Source organism: Octodon degus, unplaced genomic scaffold, assembly GCF_000260255.1.
Source record: "Octodon degus isolate 3935 unplaced genomic scaffold, OctDeg1.0 scaffold00276, whole genome shotgun sequence".
NCBI lineage: Eukaryota > Metazoa > Chordata > Mammalia > Rodentia > Octodontidae > Octodon > Octodon degus.
Window position 1 is genome coordinate 931011 of NW_004524852.1, and position 20095 is coordinate 951105.

The following is a 20095-nucleotide window of genomic DNA, read 5'->3' on the forward strand; positions in this document are numbered from 1 at the left end:
AGTTATTTCTGTTCATATTTTAACGTGGCCTTTTTCTTTACTTCAAACTCAAAATAATTCATTTGTTTTAGGAAATGAATGATTTCAATATTTGATGAATAAAGTATTTTCATTGATAAAAGCTGTATTGATGTTTTAGATGGAAACTGGCCAATACTCAAATCTTATCAGACATCAAAATCCTGTGAAGTATTAACCTAGTTATAATTGTTCTTACAACTTGATAATTACACTCAGTAAAGTCAATGATGTACTGATTTTAAAAACAAAGAAAGAAAGAACAGGTAAAGCAGCTTTCTATGAGATTATGGCGAAGTCATGGTTGAAGCAAGGTCACAAGACTTGCTGAGGTCCCTTCTGCCCTCAGATCTTCCATTCTTCCTTCTGCTCCCAATGAGACCAATAACCACATCTTCTTTCACCACTGTTTAATCTGTTGGTTGATGTGCCTGGCGCTCCCAACCACCACACAGCCCTAAAAATGAAATATTAACCACATCGGCCTTGCAGCCCCCTCGAGCCATCTTACGCTAATAGAAACACAAGAAGTGCTTGTGGCAGTTTGCACATTAGGGTCAGCCGTTCCTTTTTTAACCCTCCCCTATCAGGGAAGGTTCCAGGGAGCTGAAGTTCTGTGAAGCCGCAGCCTGTCTTCAGTGTGCAGCTCTGAGACCTCAGGTGCCTTCTGCAGCAGCTCCACCTCAGGAATGAGCCCCTTCCTGCTCTTCCCTGTTGTGTGCTGTGGACTGCAGCCTGCCTCTGTCAGGCATCCTGGGGAGAAAAGAAATCACGTCACTTCAGACAATGTTTTTGAGGACCAGGAAGGGTTCAACTGGCGCTTTGGGGAGATGACCCTGGTAATCAAAGCAGACCAAATGAGTGTGAGGCAGAATGTATAAAACATGAAGCACTGTACACAACAGCAGCTGCAAAATTTCTACAAATGAGAAGCTGAAGGATGGGGAGCTGATCGGAAGGTGCCCCCGGAACTCATGAGAGCAGTAGTGCCACAGTGAATGGGACTGGGTAGACGCTAAAGAAGGGAAGATTGATGGAGATCAGGGGAGAAGATGAACAAAGCTCCTAAAGCGCTTGCCTCTCCTACTAACTTAAGTCTCAGGTATCAGGCAGGCAGGATGGTGCACACCCATCACCCCGGCACTATGGGAAGCTGAGGCAGGGAGTCTGAGCAACTTAATCATTTAGTGAGACCCATCTCAAAATAAAGTGGGATGGAGCTATACCTCAGTGAGAAGACTGTGGATCTGAACCCCCATAACACACACACACACACACACACACACACACACACACACATACTCCTCAAGTATCATCATTATTTTTAAGACAAGGAGAAAATTAAAAATAACTAAGAAAAAAATAGCTAAGCAATGGGCCAAGTATTTGCAGATATAGTTTCATTTATTTCTCACAGAAACCTAATCACAGATAGTAAAGAAAAAATAATTCTCTCTGGAAGTCACACACCAGGACAGATACTCCCCAGAGCCTGGGAAATATTGGTTGACATTTGACCTTGACACAGAAATGACCGATCACATGCAACATGGCCTTCACATGGCTGGCAAGGGTGGAGTCTGAGGGCAGAGCTCTGGCCGACTTCTCTGCCCTCCACCCCTGCTGCCTTCCACCTCGTACTTCGACTTCTTGTTCACTCCAGCTCTGTCTTAGGCTTCAAGAAGATGGTTTTGCCCATTAACAACAAACCCTTAAAATTCCTCTAACTTGTGGAATGTATGACCTTTAATTGTGGTCATAAGTGTGCAAACATTATTGGGATTTTAAAAAAAAATTATTCTTTTCTGGGTAACTTGGATTACTGAGTAATGTGAATTACTGTTCTTCTGGTGCTGTTAGGGCTCTCAATCCATAGCTCTTCTTCCTGTCCCCAGGCTTTTTTCTTTTTCCCATTTTATTCTAACATCAACAGTTCTACAAGCCCTTGTTTCAGGCAAGTTCCCATCAGGAGGCAGGGGGCATTCTGAGTAATTAGTGAAAACTAATAAAAAAGACATTTACACAAATGTGAGCAGCTGTCGGGGATTGATTTGTGACCCCTCCAAAAAAAAAAAAAAATGTTGAAGTCCTAACCCCAGCACCTTAGAATGTGAACTTATTTGGAAGTAAGATAATTGCACACCTAACTAGCTAAGATGGGTCGTACTAGAGTACAGCAGGTCCCTGGTCTAGTGTGACAGGTGTCCTTACACAACAGACATGTCAAGACAGACACACAGGGAGAGCACATGTGACAATGAAGACAAGAGACTGCAGTCCCGCAACCATAAGCCAAGCCCCAGAGTCCTGGAGATCACCACCCACCACCACCCCGAAGCTAGGCAGGGGCAAAGTAGGACTCCCTATGGCCCCAACCGGAGCAAGGCCTAGCCAACACCTTAATGTCAGTGCTTAGTGTCCAGAACTGTGAGACAAATGTTCCTGTTGCTTATACCACTAAGTCTGTGATTCTTCCACACAGCTATAGGAAACTCATACCACAGAATTGTGGGAAACAAACGAATAGCAACAAAAAAAGATGGTGAAATACAGAGGGGCTGGCAAAGCCCTGGGCCTGAGGCGTGCCAGAGAGAAGGAGGCTTTGCTGAAATCTGTAGCCATAGAAGCACTGGAGTCTCTGAGGAGAAAAAGGCAAGCTCTACTAGCCCTGGAAGAAATCTGGGATAATAGCACCCGTCTCCCTCTCCTCCTTTCCTCCAGACTCCTGAAGGAGCTTCCCATCTGTCAAAGCAGAGGGCCTGCCAGGGGAAAGGGAAGCGGATGCGGTTCATACAGTTCAGCCTCCTCGAGCCGCAGAAAGTAGAGTGGATCTGGAGGGATAACAGACCCAGGCTCCACTGGAGAGCTGCTTGCCCACCAGCCTGCTTAGAAGCTGGCCCTGTCACGTGCTCTGGTGAGCCTTCTGCTTCCTTAGAGTACTTATTACAGCTACAGTGAAGGAATTGCTTATGCAAATTTCTGAGTGCCCATCATCAAGCCCCATGAGACAAAAGATTATGTGTGCCATTCTTTGGTGACTTTCCAGGGTCTGGTCCATAGCAAAAATACCTAAATTTGTATGCGGTGTTGAGGGTTAAGCAAACTGATATGAAAATTTCAGGTCCAAAGGCAGGAGCACCATTACATTCTTCAGTTGGGTGCCAATGGTGCACTTTGCAATACCCACGCACAAGGCAGCTCCCTTCAGTACTTGCTTATGGACCTCTGAGAATGGTGGCAAGATGGAAAGTGAAACAAACAGGGCTGAGTGGAAAAGACAGCTACCTCAAAGTCAGGCAAACCTGAGATGCTCCTTCCTAAATTTCCTTGAGACACTCTGCCCTAGTCACGCTAGAAAGCTGAGAAAGTTAAGGAAGTGAGGTGGGTCTTTCATTTACTAAGAGAGAATTTAGCTCCCAGACCCAGCCCCAAGCGCTGCTCGATACTCTTGCTCTTCTTTTGTGCACGGAGTAACTGCCTTTCACCGCACTCCCTAGTTACCACTATTAATTTACCTGTTAGATTGAAATGTATATTGAGATTTAACTTCCAAAATGTAGGTCCAAAGAATTCAAGCACTCTTTTGAAATTCATATAAATTTTATACTGTCACAAACGGCAATGTAGTAGTGGTGGTTTCTTCATTTTTTATATTTTGTGTGGTTTAATTCAGTGTACTGTAGGTTATCCATCAGGGAATAAAAAAGGACAGATGAGCTCAATAAAAAATAAGAAACTGGTTCAAATTTGGTAACAATGTTTCATTGGATTGCTCTTTTACACTGAGGTGAGTCACCCTTATCCAGCTTTGCCTAGAGGGAGTTGGAGGTAGACACGGCAATCATTACAACATCCTCAGAGTCTTTGTGTACCTAGTATCGATCTCCTTGTTTGATGGTTTTTTTGATTAGAGCTGTAAATGTCAATAATTCTTCTTCTCGGTATTAACTGTTAACATCAGCACAAAGTACTCAACATGTATATCTAATTTGAAAATGGAGCAACAATATCAAATTTAATGTCTAGGGCAGGTAGCAGGAACCTTGTAATCCATCAAATAAGCTGCCTCAGCCCCCTCGCCACCGGCCTCACTTCCAGAACCACACCATCAATCCTGCAGGTGGCATTGCCAGCCCAGTAACGGAAGACAGGCCCTTGGAGCCCCCTGTGATTGGTGAGACGCCCCCGTGGAATGGCACAGCTGCACTTATGAGCTGGTTTTCTCTGGCAAAAAAGTACACCAGAGAAGGTGCTGGATGAGAGGAGGGGCCGGCCAGGCGCCTTTGGGAGGTAGAATCGCTCCTGTGTGGAACTGTGCAGAGAATCTGCCTCTTCATCCATCACACCTTCTCACGTAAAGCAGAGTCAGACCTTCAAACAAGCAAGACTCAGCCACCAGGAGGCAGAAGAGCTCCAGGACATGGCACTCAAGGGCAAAGCTCCTCAGCCTCCTCGGCTCACTGCGCCCCTCTGTCTGCTCTCTGAAGAATCAGGCTATATATCTTGTTGACACCTCAAGACTAAGCAGTGACTGTGTTTGGGTGGCATGGGGGACCCCTAGGAGCTGTTAGGTGCTCCGCAGAAAGAGGAAATTATTACTAAGTGATGCAGGAAGCCCCAGGTCAACCGCCAGACTTCATATATTGACAAGAGAACATTGTTGGCCTTACCTTTGGTGTCAGACTCCAGGGTGAAGCTGAGGTTCAAACAATCAGGCCCTTCTTAATATTCTTAAGACATCAGATGATCAGAGATGCAGAATCTTACTATCACCCTGCAGCACATCTATCTGAGCAGCTGAAGAATCTGTAAGATCTAAGGAAAACAGTGATTCTAAAAGATCATGACTTAGAAAGCTAACCCGCCTTTCCTTAATGTTCAGTTGCATTGGGCCAGCCCGTGGTGTCACATGTGCTCAGGTAGACAGCCTGGGGTGGGTTGCAGGGAGGGCAGACAGAGGAGAGATGGAGCCTAAGCAATGAGTTGCGGCATTGACTCTAACAATGTTCTTGGCAGTTCATAAAACATTTGGCTACCATTGTATTGTATGTCCAAATGGTCCCCCAAAGCCTCAAGCACCCATACAGAGGTCTTTTGGGAAGTGCTTGGATCACACAGGTGTGTGAGTCCTCTGGTGAGTTCATAGCTAAATGTGATGTTAGAAGGTGGCACCCACTGGAGGAGGTGATACCCAGGGACACAGCCTGGAAGGCTCTTCTGTCTCCATCTCTCCTCCCTTGATTTCTCACTAATTCCCACAGCCAAGCCATGAGCTGCCTCTCCTCTGCCATACACCCTGCCTTGAAGCCAGATGACTGTGGACTGAAACCTCTACAAACTGTGAGCCAAAATAAAGCCTTCATCCTTGAAATTGTGGGTGTGGGTTGTGGCATCTCGGTGATGAAGAAAGTAACAAGATGGCTCTGTACCCAAAATACTGGAGATGTGGCATGGACTGAAAGGGCATTTTCTGAAACACAGCTCTGACTGATTCTAGTTTCTCCCTAAAACCATCCACACCACACATTTGGATACTCTAGAGGAGAAGACAGGGAGGGCCCTGCTGCACCAAATAGTGGGCACCACCTGTCATCTCATCTCAGAGTCTGTGATTCTATTGCCCCCATTGGGCATTATTTCAATGATTGCTGACCCAGTATGGTCCTTCCCCTCCCTCCCATCTGTATGCCTTTGCTTCTCCTTTCTTTGCATATGACAGTCTCTGTGAGGTCACTACCAACTCTATTTTACATGTGCAGAGAGTGAGCCGCAGTCAGATCAGGGTGGACAATTTGCTTACAGCAGCACAGCCAGAATCTTGGTCTAACTGGTCTTCACACTGGGCCTGTAGCTGTGAAACACACCAGAGAAATACCTTGAAGAATGGTTAGGCATGGGTCACAGAGATAGCTCAGCGGACTAAGTGCCTGCTTAGATAAGTACAAGGAGCAGGGTTCTACCCCCCACACCACATGCTGTGCAGGCCCTGCCTCAGGGCACCCTGAGCCTGCAACCAAGTCCAGGCATGGTGGCACATGCCTATAATCCCAGTGCTGGGGAGGCTTAAAACAGGAGGATCACTAGTATTCCAAGCTAGGTAGTAAGACCCTGTACCAAATATTAAAAAAAAAAAAAAACAGCAACAGAAAAAGGGATGAACCCACAGAGCCCACAGGAGGGCTAGGAAACTCCTGCAGATTTCTAGTCCACAGCATTGCTAACTTTACCACTCACCTCTACCAGTACTGTGAGGAAAAGTGCCAGAGTGTGTCTCTTCCATTGTCACCCACTTATCGCTTACACAGAGGCAATGAATAGGCTCAATATCTCCTATCTACGGTTCTCTGTACTTGAAAATGAGCAATTGGGCCCTGAAAACAGTGTGGTGGCTTAGGATGCAGCAGTCACTGTGCAAAGAATAAAAATTAATTTCCAGTCAAAGCTGCTCTCCTCAAGGCAAGGTCCTTGGACACTGCAGTGTCTCAGACAATACGTGCTGCTGATAAAATTTCCCACACTGACAAGGTGAACAAACTCCAGAACCAAGCCTTCTATTCTACTCTTTGGCTGAACACATTTCCCTCAAACATTAATGGAAATGACAGGCTTACACAGCTTTAATTTTTGCCAGAGCAAATCATTTATTCTTCTAGCACATACCACCTCTCACATCTGCTTAATTTTGCTCTATAACATTGATCACCCTGTGGCATATTATAAATTTGGCTTGCTTGTTTGTTGTCCAGAATACAAGATCTTTGATGACAGAGATTTTTGTCTGGTTTTGTTTTTTGGTTTTGGTTTTGTTGCCTCAACTTCAGCACTTAGAACAAGTCTGGCGCATATCCGGCAGGCACTCTGTAAACAAACTGAGTTAAGGGGTGAGTGAAACACTAGGGAATGAGGGCCGGGGGTACTGCATTCCGCTGGATGCCAAGGTCACTGGGAGGCACAGACTCACCCTGACTCTGCCCTCCAAGTTGCTTTCTCTGGTCTCAATCTCATCTGTCCTAACAGAATACTATTGATTGTGCAAGGTTTTCTGAAGGGCTCACAATAGAGAACTTTAAAATACCAAATTACTTAGTTGGTGAGCAAACAGCAGTGCTCTAAAAGTCCTTGGAGATCTGCTGCCTGGTGGTAAAGTAAGAAAGAGGACAGGCTCACGCCTTCCCTACCTTTCCTCACCTCTATGTCTCAGAGCCCCAGGACCTGAGTATTGGCCTGTCAGGGAGAAAGCTGAACACCTTCACTTTATTTCGTAAAGGAATTTTGCAAACTCCCTCCCTAAGCAGAAGGCCTATTTCATAACTCAAAGTCACAATAACACCTTTTCCTAAGCTCAAGCATGATTCTAACCCCTCTTCACCTACCACCACCACCACCACCACCACCACCACATCACCATATGGTTTTTATTTTTTGCAAGAAGACAGAATCTACTGGGGTCTTTAGTTTTACTTTTCAGCAATTTACACATACACAAACACACACAGTTATGAATGATAACAGCCTCCAGCAGTGTGCACTGAGTCCTGAAGGTTCCTCAAAGGCTCCTGGCAGCAGGCAGCCTGTGGAATGGTGCCACCCAGTGAGCCATGTTCTGTAGCAAAAATACCAGTGGGAGGACAATGGAAATCAAGCCAAAATGCAACTGCTCATATTAATTTAAATAAAGCCAGATGCTCTTACTCTACATTTAAGTATAAAATCTAATAGTAGTAAGTTTTCTTTCTACCTCTATGCATACAATAGGATAAGGAAGTTTAAATTATCCTCTTCTAGCATAAGGACAAAACCTCATGAGTACTTACAACTTTCAGAAAAAGAAATGTCAGTGTAAATACATTACTGATGCAAAAAGTTATTAAGAAAGTAAATCAATCCCATATGTCAGCTTTTGGAGGTTACTTTCATAGAATGTACAACACTCATTCATCCATCCATTAAAAAAATATATTAATCACCTACTATGTGCAGGGGACTGTCCTAGAGACACTAGGATTATGATTATTGGAAGCTCATGGAATTTATATGTTAGTAGAAATAAACAAAAAATTAAATTATGAAGTAAAATGTACATTAGATAGTGATAATTGCCATAGAGAGGGGAGAGAGAGAGAGAGAGAGAGAGAGAGAGAGAGAGAGAGAGAGAGAGATTAGAGAGTGTGTTGCCAAGGGCCTGAGGATATTACAAACTTCGATCAGGTTGTCAAGAAAGACTGGAATGACAAAGTGACATTTCAGCAAAGGCCTGATTGTGGAAAGAAAGCCAATATTCAAAGTTAGGGGTTTGCCCACTTGTCTGTTAGAAATAACATTTTCATGAATAGTTTTAAAACATGTAATAAAACCAGCTTTCCTGTAGATTGGGGGAGAGGAATAGTTTTTTGTTCTTATCTTGCTGAGGGCTCCTTACAGTAGCTCCAATTTTCATTTTTCAAGACCCATCATGCAGTTCTACTAATTAGTCAAAGTGGGGGGGCATGGGAGGGTCAACATGGAAGCAGTCCAGAAAAGATCAAAACTTACCATATGAAGAGGAAGAAGGCAGAATTAAATTACTGACAAGTTCGAAATAGGATATGCAATGTCGAGCCCTTCGCTTTGACTCTCTTCCTACTCCTGTGCCATGGTCTATGGCCTGCTGAGCATTCCTTCAGTCATGAAATTATACCAAACGTGATGCCTTTCCCTAGCTGGCCCCTAGCCTGCTCACCTGTGTCAGCCTTTGGGGTTGACCTGTACCCCTGTCTGTACTTGCAGATCAATGTGGTCCCTAAAACCTACCCCAGCAGATTGTAAAGCTGAAGTAAAACATGTGTTCAGCCAGTGAGCTTTATGTGTTTTCCTCCTCTTCAGAAAGCAGTCGGAGGACCTGAGCATGGGAGTGACTGTGGAAAACCCTGAAGTACGTTTACAATCGAGAGCCAAGCTTCAGGGCTAGAGGCTCCATTGCTCTTGGGTGTGTGGAGCCACAAAGCCCAGGAAAGACCCTGTGATCAATGCCCAGGTCCGCTTTACCCCTGACAAAGTATTACTCAGAGATAGTGAAGAAGAGAAGAAGGATTTCACACACCCTGTTTATAAATAAGGACAAAGAACCACAGAGGAGCCAGTGTAACTGACACCATCAGCTCAATACAGAGAGGTGGCTTAGTAAAAATGACCCTGTCTGTAGGAAGAATCAATTTAAAATCTCAGAGTTTACAGCTAGTCTATTTCTCGGCATCAAAACCATCATTACTTTTTCTACACAGAGGACAGCTACTACCACATGTGGATAGCATCAAGCATAGCATCGGGATGGTGAGACGCTGGCCGCCAGCTCACTCTATGTTTTCAGTAGACAAAGAAAGTAAGGAATGAAGACATTAAATGGCATAACTGTGGTGTCAACTTGAATAAGAAATGCCATGTGGAACAGGGGAGCACAGGTCAGGGCACATCTGGGTGACAATTTTACTGAAGAGGAAAGACCCACTCTGGTTGCAGGTAGCACTAACTAGGTTTGAAGCCTGGGTGGAATAAAAAGGGAAGGAAGAAAGTCTGCCCTTTTGCTTCTTAGGGGGGCTCCAGCCTTCACCTAACCTCTGGTGCTCATTCAGGCTTCCGGTGCAGACTTTTCTGCCTTCCAAAGCAAACCCTTCAGCTTCTAAAGTGCACTCTCGCTGACTCCAGACCTTCATCTTTTTTTGTGGGGGAGGGGGAAGGGGAAGTTACTAGAAATTGAACTCAGGGCCTCATGCTTGCTAGGCAGCTGCTGTGCTGCTAGTCTATATCCCCTGCCCCAGGCCTTTAACTTGTGACTGGATGCCCTAACTCTCCAGGGTACAGAGAGCAGAGTGTGTGTGTGTGTGTGTGTGTGTGTGTGTGTGTGTGTGTGTGTGTTCTCTTCCTCAAGTGAACCCTAATAATATACTTTCCCACCTCATGCAACCAGCTAGTGTCAAAGCCGAAAGAACCCAGAATCCCCAGAACTCCCACTACACCCTGATTCCCGGTGGCCACAGAAAAGCATTTTGTCACTTGTGTGTTTCCAGGCTGCATTTCCACTAAGCAATTGTCCCCTCTAGTCAGCTGGAAAATCTTTCTCCTCCCAGCCAAGCTGAGCTCCTCACTAGTGCTTTCCTGGTTTGGGAGCAGAAGGTTTCTTTTGTGTTTTGGGAGTACAAAGCCCTTAAAGAGCTCCTAAGAGCTTGCCTACAGTTCAGTCTGTGATTTCTACCTCTTTCTGGAAGCTGCTTGAAATCTCAAGCCCCGCCCTAGGTTCTTTCACATTCCTGTGGGTACTTGGCATCCTACTAAGCACACAGCAGGCGCTCAGTACGCCTTTCTGGATAAGAGAAGAAAGGTTGGGCTACTCTCTCATCTCAACTGCATAATCCCACACACCGGGACCTGCTTCTCAGTGCAGGACCTCTGGCTGCTCTGCTGGGGAGAGGATGTATCAAAAGCCTGAAAGCAGCTCACCCCCTCCCACTCAGAGACAGTCTCTCCCTCCTTATTTCAAAACAAGGTTAAGCCAACAATATGACAATGTTAAAGAAAAGGAAAGGAAAGGTGCTATTAAATTATAAGGTTGATAATATTATGGTCAGCTCTGGTCAGCCCCTCAAACAGAATCATGGTGGTGTTCTGCGTCTGAGCTCCCCTGAGTCAGAAATGCTTAATTGCCACAAATGAAGGGTTGCTACACAACAGGAAAGAACCTGCCTAACCTGTACCTTGCACCTAAAGGCTACGTCTGCCCTGTGAAGAGGAGCCCACCACTTCTGTTCCCTGGCTTATTTGTAAGGTGCAGAAGCTGGACCTGACACAGCCTGAGGTCCCTTCCAGTTTTCATTTTCTGTAACTCCTGTGATCTGTCATTCCCAATTCCTATGAGTTGTGGAAAAGAGAAAACTTTCTGAAATTTCAGCAAAAAGAAGCTAAAAATGAAAATTCCCTTGAAATGAAAATCATTAGCAACTGCAGAATTAGTCCTTGCAGGGCTGACAGCCTCCCATCATAAAGGACTTTCCTGTATGCAAGTCCTGCTCACAGCAGTTAACATGGCTTCACCTATTTAGTTCCCTACAATGACCCACAGCTGTCATTATCCCTATTTACTGACCAAGAAGCAAAGCAGGAGGTTCAGGCACTGCCCAAGGCCACCTCACAGCTGTGGCCAAGCCAAGCCAAGACACAAGGGCAGGTAGGCTACCTCTGCAGCTGCTGCACCCCACACTCAAGATGTACTGGATTGCCTGGAGCATAGTACATCTAGTTTTCAAATCATGTCCATGAGCAGGTACTCGGGGCTCACAGAATGGGCCCAAAACCCTCCCAGAGTCCTCATGGACTTCAGTAGACTCCATCAAGGAGATGTGCACAGAGGGCGGGACCACCTCCTGTTGGGGCCCCAAGACGTTGGTCCCTCACTGGGCATCTGAGAAGATAGTAACCTCTGGGGTGGTCTGTGGCATTCCCCCCTGCCCCGCTAGTCCACAGCACATGGTATCTGCCTACGTGGCCTCCTCATGAGGTGATGTGATATCTGTCTTTTATGATTTTACCATGATTCTTCTTTCCCAGAGTTCCAACATTTGGAGGAGCTTGTGAAATATTAGGGACTTCCTGATGCTCACCTGTACCTCTGAATTTAACTCCAGATTCCTTTGAATGAACTGGTTCTTCCAAGAAAGACCACATGTCTCCAAGCTTTGTCCTTTGAAAGATATTAAGTGGGGCCACAAGATAGCTCAGTGGACTAAGCATCTACTTAGGCAAGCGCGGGGACCAGGATCCCATCTCCAATACCATATGCCATGCTGGCCCCACCCCCGGGTGCACTAAACCAGCAACCACATCTGAGTGTGGTAGTGCATACCTGTAATCCCAGTGCTGAGGAAGCTGAAAACAGGAGGATCACTACAAGTCCAAGCTGTGTAGTAAGATCCTGTACCAAACACATTTTAAAAAAAGAAAGATATTAAGCATTATACATCTTCAATGGGGGAAGACTTGCTATCACCAGGAATAGTGTCAATAATCAGTTATATTTAGAAACCAACAGATTGAAATAGGAGGACTCAGTTGAATATTACTGTGCTTTTACCACTGGGAACTGAGAACTGAAACCTCCCTGATGGGCAGAACAGGAGAATCTGCACATAATAAAGTGATCTTTCTCTAGTTGGGCCTACCCCTCTGCATCTACACCTCCACCTGGATGATTCTTGAATTATTCTTATTTACCTATAAAAACATACTTCCCTTTACTTCTTTGAATTTTCTTGTCTTTTGCCTTCTGACTTACTTATTCAGAACTGATTAAGCCGAAGAGTAGGGAAAAGAATTTGGGGGGCTCAGAATGAACAATCTTGCATGACCCTTGCAAGAGTCCTATTCTCCTGAAGGACTGTTCTGAACTATTACCGGTAGTCAGACAATCTAACCTTCACCTGCCTCGAGGGAGGCTGTGTTGCTCATGATAGTTTTATTGTTTTGTCTTTGGACATCGGAAAAAATACATAGAAAAGGCAAAATGTGTGATCATGCCAGGGTGAAAGAGAGGTAGGAGTGAGGTTTTTTGATTCCAAGCAACCACCTGCTATAATCCCTGCCAGGTTGCAGATCCACGAAAACTTGTTTTCAGAAAAGTTCTCATGGCATAATTTAATCAGGTGTATTTTTTTTCTCTGCAATAGGTAGTAATACAGTGCAGATAGGTGAAGTGATACACAAAAATTAATAGTTAAAATCATTCCCCTACGCTATTAATGTATAAACAAGAATCTGCATATTGTCTCTAACTTTGGCAAAGCCAGTCCACCAGGAGTGTATTAAAAACATTAGACTACAAACATCAAATCTCTTTTTAAATTCTTTTAGTAGTAAAAAGAACCAAACAAAAATGGGACTATTTCTCACTTATTAATTCTAGGACCTTAAAGAAGATGGCTTAACTTCTCCAAACTTCTAATTCCACATCCTTAAAATGGGAGACATGATTTTTGTAGAGTTATTATGAGGATTAAATTAAATAACTGCTATCAAGTACCTGGTACACCTGAGTGACAAGCACCCTAAAGGCGCTCAGTAACACGGATGCCCCATTCCTCTTAATGGTACAAAAGTAGATAATTCACCCAGAAGAGAAATGGCTCAACCAGAAGAAAAATTACTAAAAACTGAGAGTGAAAGGGCCACTCCCAGTGACCATGAATGTTCCCCCAAACCAAGACATTCAAAGGTACTGCGAGTATATTTTTCATGCAGATTCCTCATCAGAAGTGTTCTTGTCCCATAACCTCTCCAGATTCTTTCCCTGCAATGACGATAGTCAAATCCCCCAAAGAAAGGCCATCCCTGGGCAGTGCTTCTCTTTCATAAGATGTTGTGTCCTCATTGTCCTTTGTCTGCACCAGATTAGTGTCTCTGCTGTACCAGAAATAGCAAGGACAGTGAGCTTTTTCATACTAAACTTCTTTTCCAGGAAACATGATTCAGATGTCTGGGACAACAGCTGGACAAAGGGGGTCTCAATTTTCAAAATGCCCAGACCTTACCTAGCTGTAGAAATGCTCTCCCCAAAGGCCTCCCCAGCTTTAGGATACATTTAATTACTGTGTCTTTTAGGAATAGAGATACCTTGACCTGGTCTTAGAGAGAAAGCTGTAATGGAATTACTAACCTGTGAGGCATGACACTTGTCCATCTTCCTGTTGTCCATGCTGTCTGCCTGGGGTTAGTTTTCACTGTGGTACTTGACCAAGAAAGCCAAGTTCTCCTGTGAATCCCAAGGATAAAGATCTTCATTCCAGTCCTCTGGCTTTTTTCATTAAAGAATTACCGGGACCTGGTCCTGGGACCTGGTACTGGGGTACTGGCGGGAAAGCTAGGGAATCAGAGCCACCCTCTTGCCAGAAGCATGGACTCGGCTAGAGGCCAGTAGTGAAGGCCTCTGAGCCAAATCACAAACTGGAAAGAAGCTGAGACCTCAGCAAAGCTCCCTGGCCAAGAGCTCGCAGCCTGGCTTAGGAGGCAGAGCTCTTACCCGAGCTTTCTGTGGGCCTTTGGGCGTCAGTTGACTTACTTGCACCTCATTTTCCTATCTGTACAGTGAAAGAGTTTATATCAGATGAGATTATTACTAGATAATCTCTAAATTTCCTTCAACATTAAGAAATTATGTAGGTCTCTGCCCAGAAAGAAAAAGAAGGATTTACCTGTGAGACAAAGGGGATCAAAGTAAATTTGCCAAATATTCTAACAGGTTTCCTTTGGGATTTCCCAAGATTTGGGAATCAGATTCCCAAGATTTAGGAAGCACAGACCTCTGTCCTGCTGATTCTTTTATGCAACCCAATAAGGAAAAAAAAATTTTTTAAACAACCAAATGAAATACACTCATGATTAATCAAAGGGGACTGAAAGTCATTGCTAACTTCCCCACTACCTCACATCACCCCCAGCTCACCTCCCTTGGGATACTCCTCCCCTTCTTTAATGCCTCGTTGTGATTCTCAAAAACTGTGATCACTCAAGGTTGAAGCTTTTAATCTCCCATGTATAAAAGGATATGCAAATAGAGTTCAGTTTCCTGTTGAGTCTCTACCAAGGTCTTAGCCTGGCAGTTCTGGGAATGGAGCCAAGACCTCATATTTCTTGGCTGTTAACATTCTTCCATCTGTGCTCAAGTCAGCAGCCTGGGCTTCGGGCTGTGGCTTATCTTTAGTCTTACACTTCCCCAAAGGAAACTCATTAGAATATTCGGCAAGAAAGTAAGATACAGCTGACTCCCAAATAACCACACAGAGCATTATCTTGTTATATTTGGGGAACAGAGAAAGAACCAAGAAGTGTATATTCCTGTAGAAGAGCATCAGAATTCATGTATAATAAGCTGCATGAGGTACTGACAGGAATTAGGTCTTAGGCAGGGTTTGCAATGAGTCATCTGTGTCTCCAGGATGGGGAGTCTTTCCCACATAGGATAAAAAAGGTAAGGTCCTCAGATTCAGTAATAGCCCTAAACAACATTCAAAAAGAAAAGGCTTGAAAACACAAGATATCTCAGCATGTGTTTTGAGCAGAGTCTTCTGTTAAACAACAGAATCGGGAACCAGAACACGTCCCTGTGTCTTACTGGCTGAATTCACACAAAACAGCAGCTGCCATTTTTACTCCATGCAAGGCGCCCAGACCCACGGCCTGAAACGTCACCAGCACTCTGATGGAGAACTGTATGCTCCAAGCCATGGTAATCCTGGCCACTTATTAAGCATGGATTTATAATGTTCTCTGCAAGTGCCTGACTCAATCGTATTTTCCTATTTTCTTGCAGAAGCAACTCCCACCAGGACTTTCCTGTACATTCTCATTTCTATGACAAGACCAGTGTATAAGCTAATTTTATTTTATTTTTTCTATTTATTTACAAACTTCTATGGAGATATTTCTTTTTTTCATCTCTCTGGACTACATCAATTAAAAAACAAAACAAAACAAAAAAAAAACTTCTATGTGTTACCTTTCCAAACCCAATCTTTCACTTGGTGTCAACTGCAATGTATTGTCTCTCTCTCTGTCTGTCTCTCTCTCTCTCTCTCTCTCTCTGTGTGTGTGTGTGTGTGTGTGTCTCACTGTCTCTCTCTGTCACTCTACTTCTTTAAAAGTCATGTTTTCTTTGAAATCTACTAACATTATATCCATAGTCTACAAAATTTTCCTCCTTTCAGTTCTCCCTCCCAGCGCCTCCCGCCTGAGGTTTAACGTCCTACAGCAATGACCTTTCCACACCATTTACAAGAAAGTGACATAAAACAGGAAAACAGGTCCCTTCCTGTTCTTGCTTATCTCTTTCAGGCGCATCCCATACTGTGCAAGTCTGAACGGTAGCGCCTCCTTGTGGCCTTTGTGGGCATTTTCTGAAGATTTGTCCCAGAGCACCATGTTTTGACTAAGGCTGAACTCCATTCACCCTTGGACTGCCAAACTCAGAGACATTCAGGAGGTTTTTTTGGTTTTTGGTTTTTTAGTTTTTTATTGTTATTGTTGTTGTTTTTGTTTTTTATCTATGTCCCAGTCCAGTTACTTCATCACTGTAATTTGTTACTGAAAAAGTTTGGATCATTCACAAATGACTCTTGTAAAGGTTCAGGACTGAGGCTTCCATTCTACAGTATATAGGAATCCTATAAAGCTCCCAGGCAGTCACTGAATGGACAGTTCTGTGGGTTGAATGAAAGCAGCTCAGATCACACACCTTCCATGGAAGAAAGAAGCACTGGACTATGCACTATGTTTGTTTTCCTAATACCACATGTTGTCCTACAGCATATTCAAGGAAGGCCTGCTCTACTCAAAATTGCCTGGAACAAGTCGACACAGGCTTGTATTAGTCTGGAGATCCATAGTCAAATAAGACTCCAGAGAAAAATCCTCTCCTCTTTCCCATGTAAAGGTTTCAAGGATTTTATATAAAGCAGGTCTCTAACCACTCTATATTTCCATTTGAACATTTCTCACAGTTCCCATAAGTTGTTTTTGCATATACAGAATTTAGGATGAAAATTGAGACTAGATCTCACAGACACAAATTAACTCAGCTATCAGTTCAGATCGACTGTGTGAAGGAAGATCTATTTTTGCACAGCATTTACTAACCTTTGAGAAGAACACGAGAGAAAATTTCTTCCTCCTATGATCTCTCTGAACAGATTGCCTGCCAGCAAGGAGCCAGGATGGTCCTACCACAGCTTTTTGGTTTCCACACCCCAGGTCATCCCGTATCTAGCACATCTGGAGGAAAAATCTACTTGTTGAACAGTACATAAGCCATCCCACTGATACAGTTAGTGAGACCAGGCTGTGTAGCTTGTTTCATAACCCTGGAATAGACTGCAGTCTAAGAGAGAAGTGACAAATGGTGGGACAGGTGAAACCCAAACGCTGGGCATCTACTCATGTCCTCTGCTGTCTCGGTCCTCTCACCTCTGCCTGATCCAGCGGATACAGACTCCTCAGGAAGCACCAGAGCCCCAGAATGTCCACATCCTGTGGCACTCTATACCCCTAACATCTAACATTTGAGTTCCTTTCCAATTCAGAGAACACACCTGCTGGCCTCGGGCCAGTTCACAACAGATGTGGGCTACAACTGTCACCTACCCAGGAAGCATCCGCCAGAGCCAGGCATGAGAATCGTCTTCTCAGCGATTCCCATACACGTGACCCTTCAATCATTTAACACTTGCTCAGAGACAGAGACCAGGGCCGGGGAGATGGCTCAGTAGAATAAGCACTTGCCTGGCAATTGCAAGGGCCTGAGTTCAATCGCCAGTTCCACCACAGAAGTAAAAAAGACAAAGACCAGGTGACTTTCTCCAGAGAAACTCCTGCTCCTAAATTAATTCTCTTGGAAATTAAGAAGACTAATTGCTAATAAAACCTAAGAAGGCTGAAAGAAAGCTAAGGAAATTATTGGAAACTAGATTGTATACCTTTACAAGTACTTGAGGAAAAATTAGACCTATCTATAGCCCTGACATAACCCCTGCGCATGCCTCCAACCTTACTCATCTACTGAATTGCGCAAGGACACTAGAGAGAATTGCAAACTCGAGGAAAGACTTCTCCCTCCCTGCGTGTAGGACGGTGGGGATGGGGATGCTGGTGCTCAGACTGTCACTGTCAACCTGAGCCAGGACATACAAGGACGTCCTTGTGTTACAATTGTCTGTACCCAGGGTGTCCCTAACTCTATAAATGTTTTCCAAACCATTTTTCCCTGAGAAAATTATCTTTGCTGTGTTCTGCCTATTTAATAAAGCTAAGAAAAACAAGAAGAGGAACTAAGAGCACAGAGTAGAACAAAGACGTTAGTACCCCAGGAAATACTATTGTGGACACACGGTATTAATATTAACCCAACCACCTCAAAGAATTGAGGTTGGTATTACAATGTGCTTTTCCTAAGAGCTCTGAAATAGTATGTGAAAATTCAAAGAGTGTTGCTTTAAAATAAATAAATAAATAAATAAAGCCACTTGATAGTTGCTGGAAGTGCAAGGTCTTGAGTTCAATCCCTGTACCAAAAAACAAAAGTAAAACATTGCCAGTGACCTAGGCAGGCTCCTGAATGCCTTCCCAGGCAGCTCTAACATAGGTCATCTGTGGCTGCCTGTTCTGCCCTTCCTGTGCCTTTCTCTTGGACCCTCCTCCTCATTACACCCCCATATGCTTTCATTCTACTCCCATCCAAACCCAATCTCAATGATTTCTTGAATCCAATTTTCATTAATTTTGAATGATGGAAGTAAGGGAAGGCATTGGCTTCTCTAAGATTTTAGACAGAGGTAACAAAAGAGAATAGCTGTAAGCCACACACTGAAGCGCTGTGGCAGAATTTTCCAAGTTTAAAGAACAGTTCTCCAGGGGCCGGGGAGATGGCTCAGTGGAATAAGCGCTTCCCTGGCAAGTGCAAGGACCTGAGTTCAATCCCCGGTTCTGCCAAAAAAAAGGAACAGTGCTCCAAAGGAAAGCCTGAAAGCTGCCCTCCCTGTGAATCACACATGGAGAATCAGGAGCCTCCCAAAGAGAGCACTTCCTTGGCCTATCCAGGGGTGGCTGGGTCACCTAGTCACCTGAAAGTGGAGGAAGACACTGCCGCAGAGGACAGCGTGGGGATCAAGGGGCAAGTAGAGGCACCTGGAAAGAGACTACATTTCAACAGCAGGCATGGCTTGGCAATGGCCCAGCGGTGAAACAAGCATCGCTGCACACAAGAGTTCAGTGATGGCTACTGACATGGTGCCTGCACCGGCTGGAGCTGAGCTCCGTGACCTGAGCTCTTTGGTTCACTACAGCATCCCAGGTTGAAAGAAAATCAGTCATGCCACCAAAGAGTGACCACGTTTATTGTTTTGGTGTATTTCTTCTAAGTTTTCGATGCCCATGTACCTATTATTATATAGTCTATAAATGTCATGATAGCCCATATACTAATTTGCATCTCTTTTAACATTATGTAATCAATTCTATATGTTACTAGGTACTTTCCAATGTGTACTTTAATAAGTTACATGAGTCCTGTATCTAGGGACATACCATAGTGGACTCAATTTACTTTTTCTTTTTCTTTTTCTTTTTTTCTGTGTGTGTTTTTAAAATTTATTTATTTATTATTTTATTTATTTATTTATTCTGTACAGGGTCTCACTACGCAGCTCAGACTTGTGTAGTGATCCTCCTGTTTCAGCCTCCCCAGCTCTGGAGTTACAGGCATGCGCCACCATACCCGGATTTTAATTTTCTTATACACAATAGGATTTAGATAACTTCTACATTTTTCCCATTATAAAAATTTTCCATGATGAACAAAACAATGTTTCCAATTTTTCATTCTTTAAAGGTATCATGTATGTGTCTAAAGGAAGTATAAAATTTTATAGGTAATGTATTATACAGTATATATTATAAAGACATTTTATAAATTATCTATATAAAATAAAGAAAACTCACATTTTTTTCTTTTTTTTTCTTTTTCTTTCTTTTTTTCTTTTATTTTATTTTGTGGTACTGGGGATTGAACTCAGGACCTTATGCTTGCCTGGCAAGCACTTATTGTGAGCTATCTCCTCGGCCCCACCTCACATTTTTTTCAATAGGAAGATTCATAGGTAATGTTTTAGCCAACTTAAATATCTAAACCTTTAGAGTTGTAAATGAGTTATCAATTGCATTTCAAAATCTTAATGCATATACATATTAATAAAATAATATATGAATTTTTAATTAATGCTTTTTTCATTCTCACAGCTAATAAAATAACTTTATTCAAATTCTTCAAAAGGTCCTCAAATCAACGTGCCACTACTAGACCCACATTTTTAATTCCCACTTTTTGAAAATGTCTCCCAGTCACACCCAAGTTGTTTAAAGTACAGCAGGGTCTAACTGAAGCTATCATGACACCTTCCAAGCACACACAGTATTTATTCACATATATTTAGTACTATTATTCCTATAGAACTTCTTTGTCTACAGAATAAAACATTTCCTTTACACAGTTTGTTTAAATAATATCAAA

The 20095-nt window shown here is 43.6% G+C and overlaps 1 long non-coding RNA gene and 2 gene segments (V, D, J or C); 2 read left to right on the plus strand and 1 right to left on the minus strand.

The window, feature by feature from the left end:
- LOC101566017 overlaps positions 1-20095 on the plus strand; it is a 432133-nt gene that overhangs the window by 273468 nt on the left and 138570 nt on the right.
- The window catches only part of LOC111814161, a 186877-nt gene that overhangs the window by 107413 nt on the left and 59369 nt on the right, over positions 1-20095 (plus strand).
- Positions 474-14545, minus strand: LOC111814162. The gene is made up of 4 exons (XR_002819214.1): positions 14483-14545; positions 13697-13792; positions 4689-4833; positions 474-771 (listed from the first exon to the last, which is right to left on the minus strand). It is a non-coding gene; the product is annotated as an uncharacterized LOC111814162 (long non-coding RNA).